The sequence below is a fragment of the Papio anubis genome, chromosome 14, assembly GCF_008728515.1.
Source record: "Papio anubis isolate 15944 chromosome 14, Panubis1.0, whole genome shotgun sequence".
In the NCBI taxonomy this organism is placed as follows: domain Eukaryota; kingdom Metazoa; phylum Chordata; class Mammalia; order Primates; family Cercopithecidae; genus Papio; species Papio anubis.
Genome location: NC_044989.1, coordinates 1,452,130 through 1,464,191, shown reverse-complemented (window position 1 = coordinate 1,464,191; position 12,062 = coordinate 1,452,130). Strand labels below are relative to the sequence as shown.

Here is a 12,062-nt window from a genome sequence, read left to right as displayed (position 1 = left end):
CATGGAAATCCGTACTCAACCCAGCAAAGCCCATGGGACTTCCTGGCTCTCCATGAAGCTAAGGTGTCTGCAGGGGCTGGACACTGCCTGGGAGCGGGATGTCCACCCCGGAGTGGCCACACTTTCCCATGTGTCTCCTTTTTGATTCTTCCACAGCCCAAAGGCAGGAGCAGATGGAAGCCCTACCCAGCCTGCAGGGGCAGGAGGGACCAGCACAGGCCCCAGGATACATCGTGCCCCTGAGAGAAGCAAGGGCATGTGGCTCTGTAGACCCAGGTGGCTCCCGGAGCCAGGGGCTGCGGGTGAGGGGCGCCCTGGGCCAGGGAGAGACATTCAGAGTACAAATGCAATCTCGGGTGTGACCTTGAGGACACAGAAACCAGTTGTGGAGGACACTGAAGATAAGGACCCAGAAGCCAGAGGCTTCATACATGAACCCTCCATGGATACTGAAGAGGAGTATTCAGGCTTTCTCTGGATGGGACCACGGGCAGCTCTGAGCAGGAGGTGCAGGGTCTGTAAAGCACATCACAGAAGGGAGGGCGCAGTGTCAGAGACGTCTGCCATCGGGAACCAGAAAGCATACACGTGCACACACACAGCACACACTACAGACATGCATCACATATATGCACACACACGTGCATACACTCTACACACCACACACATCACACATGTATACACACATGCATCACACATGCATAAACCCATACACACAGCATACACCACAGACATGCATCACATATATGCACACATGCATACACACACTACACACATCATACAAGCTTATATGCACACACAGCACACACATATGCACACATACTCCACACACCACATACATGCATCACACATGCATAAACCCATACACACGCATACAGCACACACTACAGATGCATCACACACATATATGCACACAAACACGTGCATACACACTCTACACACCACACACATACATGCACACCCATACAACACATTCTCCACACACAATGCATCACACATACATGTACACACATACAACACATGCATGCACACATACTCCACACACCAGACACCACACACATCACACATGTGTACACATATATGCACACACACAACACATGCATACACACACTACACACATCATATATGCACACCCATACAACACATTCTCCACACAATGCATCACACATGCACACACATTCTCCGCACACCACATACATACATGTACACACTCCACACCAGACACATGTATACACACAAGCAACACACTTCACACACATCACATGCATAAACCCAGACACAGCACACACGCATCACACATATGCACACACACATGCATACACAGATACTCTGCACACCACATACACATCATACATGCACACACATTCTCCATACACCACACACATGCATCACACATACGTATGTGCGCACACATCCAATGCGGCTTCTGGGAGGAAGAAGTGATGATATCCAGAAAGTCACCCGGCATGACCCCAACTCCATCCCCAAAGCTCAGGGAAGGATGGAAAACTTCAGCAAGCATTGTCTGTGCAACCCCCAAACTTACCCCTCTTATTTCTATGTCTCCCAACACAGCTTATTCTGAGGCAAAGGGATACTATCAGTGACTTACATTTTAGTGAGAATTTTAGCACTAAGATTTTAAACAAGACTTTCCACTGCCCTCTTCTAATATAGCGAGTCTTTTGTAATGTGGCTTCATCATGTAATGGGGAATTATTTATAGCTCATGTAACTTCACTTTCCATATAGTTAAAAAAATCAACATAATGCTGTAAGATAAAGGAGAAATAAAGTGAAGGAAATTTATAATATATAACATGCACTGTAATATGACAGTGATCATCGACAACTGCCTAGAAGGTTGGTTACGGTTGCCTAATGCCTGCTAATGAAGATAAAAACGAAGTAAAGCAATTGTCAACAAAACAGTCTCAGTGCTTTTTACTTCCAGTTCCTATTTTGAAGGAGTGACTAAGACATCCTGAGCAGGGTTTTGGAAGGTGTAGTGATCTTTGTGCGATGTGGAAAACCTTGGTATAAAGTCCCTGTGAAATTAAATAATTCAGACCTAAAGCTGTTGAAAGTTAAGATCATTTTGCACCTTGAGAGGAACGTGGCTGTGTGGCCTGAGCCACATGGTGTGAAGCTACCACTTCTTTGATTCGAGGTCAAATCTCTTCCTCATTCTTGTCCTGTAAATGATTAGGAAGGACTGAATGGCACCAGAGGTGAGACCCCCTCGAGAGGATGACCCCTCCTTGTGGAAAGTTAAAGCGAGTTTCCTTGGAATGTAGCAAGCTGTGAGCAATCAAGTGAAATAGATTTAACTTGTGACCTCCTTGGAAAAGGCCGCAGCCCCGTTATACTTCTGTCTCTACTTATAACATGAAACTTTAACTTCTCACTTTAAAAGCAGAGCCCATTCGTCTAGAGTCTGTGTTTTCCAGGTGACGACCCTCAAGCTTTGCACTCAAACTCTATACTGAATCACCTTTTCCAAATTTCGTGATTAAAGATTGACATTTTGCTAACCACAAAGGGATGTGAAGTGGGCCTCCAGTGATCCCTGTTACATCACCAACAGCCAGAGCCATGCTGTCAGCACACATGGTGTGGGTTCACCTGGCCTCGCTGGAGTCAACAGGGACCTCTGGGAAGGACCTTCTCGGGTCCGAACCTCCCAGCTTGTTGAAGTTCTGACTTGTATTTGAGCCACACAAATTGCCAACTCAATAAGGTTGGAAGACCTACTGCAAGTTTGGGGTTTTGTTTGTTATTCTTCAGGGATTCTGCTGACCCCAGATTCAAGACTTTGATTTTTTTTTTTCAGAGGTTAAGGTTCTGTTTTGAATTACTCATTAGAGTTTCTAGAACTTTTTCTCCCATTTGAAATTTTGGTCAGGGAGAAAACAGTTTCTCTTTGAAAAGAGAAATTGAAGCTTTGTGGATTGAGCAAAATGGATTGTGGATTGTTCAAAACTGGCCAGATTCTGAAGGCCGATTCAATAAACAAATCTAAACTCTCTTCTTGAGTGACCAGAATTATAAAAGGTCCTCTAGGAGGACGAGGTAAGTCCCAGAAGGGAAGGACAGTGTCCCTCTGAACTGAAAAAGGCCCCGAATGATAGTCACGTGTGCCGCGTTAATAAACAGCGAAGATGCTTTTATGAGAAAGGCTGCATTACAGGCTCCTATGGCCTCAGACAGACTCGCTGCAGCTGCAGAGGGAACCATCACAAAGACTGAACGTCATGTCCCGAATCCAGATGAATCAGATAATGACCTTAAATTAAATACTGATATGAAAACCCAATAACCAAACTTTCAGATCCAACACCCTCTCCACACAGTTGGTTAAGCAACCGGTGTGGGTCTTGGGGAACTTGGCGGAAGAAGCTGTTAATCAGTCGTTGGCTGGGTTCTAGCCTGTTTTGTCTTCACTGTGTGGTGTGCAATGGAGTCAATCCACAACTGAAGATACTAAAATAATTGTCACTCACAGAATCCCATTAATGGAGGATGCAGCTGTGCAGCCTGACCCAGGTCACCACGTCACTTCCCTCATGTGGCTCCAGGTTCGGCCTATACACTGTCAGTTCTGCATAGCTTGGCACATGGCCCTAGCCATGGGAGACAACGTCCTAGGAATGAACCTTCCTAGGTATGTGGGACTAAGCCCCTACACATACAGAGATCCCAAACAATCTGCGTTCAGCTACTAAGCCTTCTTCAAAAGATCATGTTGAAAAGGGGGAGATGTGAAATTAAATAATCCAAATTGAAAGCTGTCAGAACTATACCTGATTTTGAGCCTTGAGAGGAATGTGGCTGTGGGGCCTGTGTCGCATGGCGTGGAGCTGCACCTTCTGCTTCTTTATTCCGGGTCAAATCTCTCCCTCATTCTTGTCCTGTAATGATTAGGAAAGACTGAATAGCACCAGAAGTGAGACTCCCCTCAAGACCATTACCCTTCTTTATGGAATGTTAAAACAATCTTCCTTAAAGTATAGCGAGCTATGACCAATCAAGTTCAATCACTATAACCTATGTCCTGATCTTGTTGGAAAAGGCTGCAACCTGTCAAACCTCTGCCTCTGACTATGTAAATGAGACTTTAACTTTCCATTTTGGGAGTCCGTGTTTCCTATGTGGCTATCCTCAAACTTCATGTTCGAATAAACTCTACACTTCATCCTATTTTTGGATTCTCAGTATTGAAGCTTGAGCACTGCAAAGACACATAATCGTGTTTATGTGCTGTCAGCATTCTATGGAAGTTTAGTGCAATTAAAATTGTGAGAAGGGCCAGGTGCAGTGGCTCATGCCTGTAATCCCAGCACATTGGGAGGCCGAGGTGGGCAGATCATCTGAGGCCAGGGGATTGACACCAGCTTGGCCAACATGGTGAAACCCCATCTTACTAAAAATACAAAAATTAGCTGGGCTGGTGGCACACGCCTGTAATCCCAGCTACTAGGGAGGCTGAGGCAGGAGAATTGCTTGAACCTGGGAGGTAGAGGTTGCAGTGAGCCGAGATGGCGCCACTTGCACTCCAGTCTGGGCGACAGAGTGAGACTCCATCTCAAAAAGAAAAAAAAAAGTGAAAAGACTTTTTGTCTCAGTGCACATTACAACTACTCAAACTAGTTATGGGTCTATTTTTCTTGCCGTTTTTTCAGCTTCTGCAGGAGGTGGCTGCCCTGTGCTGGTCAGGATGTCAAGCACCTTGGGACGCTGCCCATTAAACCACAGGGGATTTCCTCGTTATTGCGACAATTCCATCCCCAGAAATCGTCCACGTGCCTGAGGTGGCGGCCGTCTCTTCCTAGGGAGACTGTCGGAGCTTCCTTTTAAACAGACTCTGCCCTGTCTCTGTGAAGACGTTCAGGTGCTGAGCACGCGGAGGGCGGGGGGTCGGGGGACATGAGACTGCAGGCAGCTCTCTAGCGCCCTTTTCACACGTGGGTCGTCACCCACCGACTTTGGATCTCTGCGAGTGGGAACTGCACAGGCCGGGATGTTGTTTGGGGTCATTGCACCGAAAAGTGTTCCATGTGCAATGTGGTTAGAATCTTGTCACCCTGGGAACTGGAAGGTCTTTAAGATCGTGGCACCCCACCCCTCCATCATGCAGATAGGGGACCTCAGGGGGATGAGAAGGATCAGGCTCTGGGAGAGATTAAGGAGAGTCAAGTGCAAAATTCAGGGTCTCTGGAGCCCTGGGGTGGAGCCTCACCCTCACCCCGGCCCCGGCGTCCTCAGCCTGTGGGCACCCAACTGCTCTGACGCAGCAACTGGCATGACCACCAGCCCCAAGGAGCGGCAGCGAGTTTCCAGGGTTAGGAGTCACCCGGGAGACAGTGATTCAGACTCCGGCTCCGCAGAAACCTGCAGGGACCTCGTGGAAAGGAAGCTTTGTCCTAAGGCTCCGCTTTGGGAAGACGCAGGGCGGCCGCTAGGTGGCGCTGCAGAGCCGCGTCTCCGGCAGGTGCCCGCGCTGGGGAGCGGGAGGCCAGGCCGGGTCATCCTCGCGCTGTCACTGCAGGAGGCAGAGACCCCACATCCCCCAAAGACGGAGGGGCTGGATTCCACCAGCAGCGGAAAGCGTCATTCCAGCGGCTGAGCCCATCTCTCCGCCCTTGAAAATCAAACCACATCTTAGGACAGTACCAGGCTTGCGAACGAAGCGTCCAGGGGTGGCCCACGTGGGATGGATGGTGAGACCGTGGCCCCCCTCGGTCCAACCTCACAGCCTCTCCGCTCTCCCCACTTCCGAGGCAGATTTCTGGGAATTTGGGAGTTCAGAGGGAGGAGAAATAAGTCGTTTGTCAGCAGCCTGCTCCCTGATCTCAAGGTCCCTTCCTGAAGGACAGGTGCTCCTCACACGGCCAAGCCTGGCCTGGCCCAGGTCTCTCCGCCCAGCAGCCCTGCGCTCTGTCTCTCCCTTTCCCCTTTCCTCCCTCCCTGCCTCCCTCCATTTCTCCCTTCCTTCCTTCCTTCCTTCCCTCCCCGCACAGGATCTGCTATTCCTTAGCTGTGAAACACGGGCACAGGGCCTGTGGTTGCACACTGGGTGACAGCAGTAGCAGTATCGTCAGGCAGGTCAGTTGACTCAACAGAACCGGGGCAAAGTCCTCCAGCCCAACAGGTCCAGCTCAGTCAGGCTCTGCTGGTCTACAGGAGCCCAGCCCTGGAGCAGGGACATCTTTGCGCCAACGGTGCCACATGAGATGGGCTGGGGTGAGTGCCTGAAGCCAGGGGCTGATGGAGGGCTGGGGACCCACCAGGAGAAGCCCTGCTGTCAGCTGCAGAAGAGAAGCAGCAGGTGTCAGGTGTCTGGAGAGGGGGCGGGGGATCCTATGGCAGGTGGAACTTGTTTCTATTTACCTGGCTGGGGTGGGGCCACAGCACAAAATGGATGCCCTAAAAAATTCGAACCAATCTGGAAAATGTGCGTCCACCTCTGCACCATGCCTGTTCTGCACCATATGTCTGCTCTCTGCCTCCCTCTGGGCCAAGGCTTACCTGCCCTGCAGCCTCAGGAGTGTCAGCCCGGTTTCCGTGAGAAGGACCTAGAAGCCACTGAGTAACTACTATGGGCGGGCACTGTAGTCATCTCTCTGCTTGGATTATCTCATGAAACTTCTCAATGGGAGCCACGTGAGAGCTTGAGTTGCAGCTGCCATCTTGAATTTTAAGAAGAAAAGAGGAAAGGAGGAAAAGATGGAGGAGGGGAGGAAGAAAGAAGAAAAGGAAGGAAGGAATGGAAGGAGAAAGGAAGGGAGGGAAGGATGGATGGGGGAGGCAGGAAGATTTAAGAAAAAGGGAAGAAATGCATTGACTAGGTTAAGGTGAAGAACCTTCGCCTGGAAAGTGTTTTCTTGAATAATAAGATGGAAGACCTATTTATCCCATTACAACACTAAGGTCGTTCAGAGACAAAGTCCATCTTAGCTAATAAGTCTTAGCTAATACTGAAGGTTTGGAAAAAACCTAATTTACAAGTACAGTTTTTTTTCCTTACCACCCAAGGTCAGATCAGATCTTGCCCATCAAAGCTTGGCCTGTCTGCTTTTCTCTTTGGGATGGCCATTTTTATGCTCTCCCTGGAGCACCTGTTAAGTATGGATCATTGCTCTAGGGAAAGAGCTGCCAGGCTCCAGCTGCTCCGGGATCCAATTACTTACCAGGACTGAGGACTAGAGGTCCTCCGCGGACAGGTGCTGGTCCTGGGGACTGGGCCCAGCCTGGGATGAAACTCGCTCCTGTAGAGACCAAGGGTGGGTGAGGGGAGGAGGCAGGGATGTGGGGCCAGTCCATCCCGGAGACGGTTTCCTTCTCCTCACCTGTTGCAAGGCTCGTGGTGGACACTCCTGCACCCAAAGTCACACCGACAAGAGGAGGGCATGGCACGCGTGTTTAGCCAAGGCCTTCTACCACACATGAGGACCCAAGGCCCCGGGACACGGAATTCTTCTGCTAAGCCTGAGGAAGGAAGCAGGAGCCAGGGAGTTCTGAGAGTGGACAGAAAGGCATGCGCTGGAGCTGGTGAGCCGGGAGCCCGGCCAGGCCCCTTGGCAGAATCCTTCTTGGGTCTGTGCTGGGATCGTCCCCTGGGTGCTGGGCAGGACACGGACACTCGAGGCCTTTCCTGGGAGAAGCAGGGAGGCAGAGAGCTACCCTCCCAGTTTTATGGCTTTTGCTTTCAGGGAGAAGGGCCCTAGTTTCCATGATGCCTTTTGTGGGGAGAAGGAGGGTGAAGGCCGGAGAGGACTTCTCATTTCTGTGGACTTCCGGGTCTCCCTCAGCTCAAAGCAGGCCATTCTCCAAGGTGTTGCATTTGGGGTATTGCGTTTTGAACCCCGATGGGGGAGTCAGAAAATGCACATGAAATTGCCTGCAAGAATGGCAGAGTCATGAAAAGTGCATTACATTTTTTTTTAGTGGTAAAGCAAAGAGTCAGGCTCTGACCACTGTTTCATTCTGTACTTTAAAGATTCCCAAGAGGCGAGTTCCCTCGGTTTATTTTAAACAAGCTATTTAATGCTATCTTATGATTTCATTGAGTTTTTATGTACATAAGTTAAACGCTGACTAAAAATACTTATCCTTAAATAGTCTGTCACTGACCAATGAAGTGTCATTTTTTCTTGGTAGAGTTCTTTTTTTTTTCTTTTTTTTTGAGACAGAGTCTCACCCTGCCGCCCAGGCTGGAGTGCAGTGGCCGGATCTCGGCTCACTGCAAGCTCCACCTCCCGGGTTCACGACATTCTCCTGGCTCAGCCTCCCGAGTAGCTGGGACTACAGGCGCCGCCACCACGCTCGGCTAATTTTTGTATTTTTAGTAGAGACGGGGTTTCACGTGTTAGCCCAGGATGGTCTCGATCTCCTGACCTCATGATCCGTCTGTGTCTGGGCTCTAAAAGTGCTGGATTACAGGCGTGAGCCACCGCCCAGCCAGTGGTTTCTTCTGGGTTGATTCCCGCACCCAGCTGATGATAGGGTGAAAGCCCTTCCCTTGCTCCTAAACAGGAGTGGTGGTGTGACATCTCTGTGTGCAGGTGTGGTTTGTGTTGTATCTGTGTGGGGTGTGTGTGGTAGGAGGTGTGAGTGATTTTTGGCTGGCTGTGGGGAAGGTGTGTGTGGTGTGTGTGTGGTGGGTGGTGTGAGTGATTTTGGCTGTGTGTGTGTGGTGTGTGTGTGGTGGGTGGTGTGTGATTTTTGGCTGTGTGTGTGGTGTGTGTGTGGTGGGTGGTGTGAGTGATTTTGGCTGTGTGTGCGGTGTTTGTTTCTTTCTGTGTGTGTAATGCTTATCGACATACTCACATGACATACTTATTTCGCTGATCACAGGATTTCACAGTTATTGAGAGGTGTCTCTTCTTGACAATAAATATTATAGGATTTGAGGTTTTATTTCAAGAAAGTTCGTGGCGATGTGGAAGGCTGAAAACTGATTCCTTGAAAGATATCTGAGTCCCTGGAACCTGTGGATGAGACCTTACGTGGAGAAGGAAAAAGGATCTTTAGAGGGAAAAGATCAGGGCCTTGAGAGTGGGAGAGCTGCCCGGGCCACCTGGGGGTGTCTGAGTGCCACAACCCATGCCCATTCCAAAGGGAGGCTGAGGGGTTTTCCACAGACAGAGGGAAAGGAGACGCAGAGGCAGCGGAATTGGATCGGGGCAGCCCCGGTCAGGTTTGCCTGGAGCCTCCAGAACCTGAAAGAGACAAGGAAGGGCCCCGAAGAGTCTCCAGGGGGATCATGGCCCTGCAGACACCTCCATCCGGGAGTGGTGGACTCCGCCATGGGGAGAGCGTCTGTTCCCTGTGTGGAGCCACCCCGTGTGTGGGAGTCCGTGACGCGACCCCAGGAAACCAACACAGGCAGAGGACGGAAACCTGCAGGGTCTGACACCCAAACCCAGGACTCCACCTGTCTCTCCCAGCCCCAGGCCAAGGGCTCCCTCCCCGCCCTACCGGGAGAGTGCTCCCACTTCCCCCAGGGCTAGAGCTGCCCCCAACCCCAAGAATAGTGCTCCCCCTTGACTCCCAGGGATAACGGTCCCCCTGCCCTCAGGGATAGTGCTCCCCCTAACCCCAGGAATAGTGCTCCTCCACGACCCCCCGTCTGGTGCCCTAATTGCAGATTGCATTCTTGGCTGCAGGAAGTCATGAGCGAAGAGACCGTGACCCTCTCCCAAACCCCTACACGTGCTGACATCTCCACGTGTGCTGTGTCCTGGGTGAGCTTTCTTCATAGACTGTGCTTCCCTCTGTGTGGAGTTTCTGCTTCACCCATCTGTTCACAGGGAGGACGCACACCCCTGAGTCCAAGGCTACACCATGCATCCTATAGAAACTCTCACTGCCCAGGGAGCAGACTTTATTAGGAAAGCTCTGGGTTCACAGAGGCTCTGGGCTCTGCCTGGGCCCGATGCCCTTCACTGAACCTAGTAGCTACCTGCAGGTGCAGAGGACATGCACCTTCCAGCCTTTGTCCTTTCCCGGCCTTTCTTCCCGTCAATCCTCCCATCTGCGGCCCTAAGTGGACGCTCGGGTAAGTAAGTGAGTCTGTAAGCAACGAGCAGTGCCTGTCCTTAGCATGTCTGGGGTCTGTGGCTTTTGAGAAGGCGTCTGCAAAGCTATTGCTGACATGGGCGTCATGAGGTTCCCTTATTCCAGAGCTCAGTAAGCCCACAGGGCGCAAGGCTCTTGACAGTCACAGCTGAGAAAGTGGTGATGTTTAACTACAAGCATGAAAAACCCAAAAAGTAAAATAAAGGCTTCCATGTGCCACGCACATATCCAGCGCCCTGGAATCAAATAGACACGTGTGCTCTTTGAGCAGAATGAAGATGCGGGTCCAGAAAAATGGTGATTCTGCTGTTTCCCAAGTCACCCAGCAGGTGGCGCTGTCTGCTCACGGAAACCCGCATTTGCTGGGATACAGTTTCCGTCTTTCTTTTTTCAAGGAAAGACCAATTCACTCAGAAATTACATCCTTAGTGAGACATCCATGACTTGTAGGACCCCACACACTCAGAACCCCCGCTCCCAGGGGACGGCTGGGTCAGTGTGTTCCGACATGTGTCATATTCACAAGGAATGGGTGTTACAAGGCCAGTAGGTCGTATGGCTCTCATTAATTTGGCCAGAGTCATTCACGAATAGCAGAATGTTTAATAAGGAAGAAGCAGTCAACCAAATAGCAAGCACAATTTGGGGACATCGAGGTTGGGTAGAGATGATGGGGCCGTGAGCGCATGGCAGGGGTGAGGCAGTCCTACCAAGTGCTGATGGTGAAGTGTGTTGTTATCTCTTCCTGAACTTAAATTTGTTATGTGACTCTAAGCAATTCACTTCCAATGCCTGGGGCTCAGCTAGTTCCTCTCCAAAATCAAGGGGCCGTACAGAGTGACCTTGTGGTGGTCTCCAGGGTTAACATCACATGGTGCCAATCATCCCAGTAAGAGGCCAAAGCCGCGGCCAGTTTGCCTGAAATTCTCCTGTGAATGGCCCAACAGAAATAATGAAAGTGAGTGGGTGGTGTGACAAACACAGAAAGGCCTGGGAAGCAAGCGGACCGACTCCCTGGATACTTAGCCAGGCGCAGCCTTCTCAGTTAGATCTTTAAATAGATTGAGATTTGGCAAACTTGTTACAAATCCTGGCAGCATATCAACCAAGATCATTAGACCCATAAAGTAACTAATACCCTAAACCCCTTTGACCCCAAGGAGTGTCAGGATTGTAGCCCTGTGAAGATGGTGCACACAAATTAAGGCTGATCCCATCATTGGGGATTGTCGAGGCTGTGAGCCATCAGTGCGTAATCATGCCGGGACTCTTAAAATAGGTGTATGACTATAGTCAGCATTCTGCAGTGAGACAGAACCAATAGGCTGGATAGGTAGGTAGGTAGCTATATAGAGAGACAGGTGATAGATAGATAGATAGACAAATAGATGATAGATAGACAGGTGATAGATAGATAGATAGATAGATGATAGGTGATAGATGACAGATAGATTAGATAGATAGACAGACAGACAGACAGATAGATGATAGACAAACAGATAGCTAGCTAGATGGATGGAAAGAGGATATGCAGTAGGAGAAATGTGATGATGGAGGTTGAGAAGTCCCGTGACAGGCTGTCTTAGAGCTGGAGACTCTGGGATGCTGGTCGTGTGACTCAGCACCCAAGTCGCAAGGCCTCAGAGCCAGGGAAGACAATGGTGTGACTCAGTCCAAGGCTGAAGGTCTGAGTGCTGCTGCAAGCCCAGAGTTTAAAGGCCAAGAGCCTAGAGTGCTGATGTCCAAGGGCAGGAGAAGAAGAGTGTCCCAGCTCTAGGAGAGAGACAGAGCTGCCTTTTAGTTCCATCCAGGTTTGGATGGTGCCCACCCTACATTCAGGCAGGTCTTCCCCTCAGTCTGCTGACTCACACCCCAGTCTCCTCCAAAACAGCTTATCCTCTTATCCATCCATCTAGCTGAGGCTGAGACAAGACCTCACCAGCCAGCTGGGCCTCCCTCCAGCCAGCCAGGTTGAGGCCTGA

At 50.3% G+C, this 12,062-nt stretch overlaps 1 long non-coding RNA gene across 2 annotated transcripts; it reads right to left on the bottom strand.

Moving 5' to 3' along the window:
* Window positions 1-432: 432 nt before the first annotated feature.
* On the bottom strand, window positions 433-7,488 carry LOC103876668. Of its 2 annotated transcripts, XR_004178153.1 has the most exons (6): window positions 7,350-7,488; window positions 7,191-7,268; window positions 6,529-6,689; window positions 5,240-5,788; window positions 3,804-3,911; window positions 433-516 (listed from the first exon to the last, which is right to left on the bottom strand). It is a non-coding gene; the product is annotated as an uncharacterized LOC103876668 (long non-coding RNA). The 2 variants fall into 2 exon arrangements; XR_002516480.2 differs by having other exon boundaries at window positions 5,240-6,689.
* Between the last annotated feature and the right edge of the window lie 4,574 nt (window positions 7,489-12,062).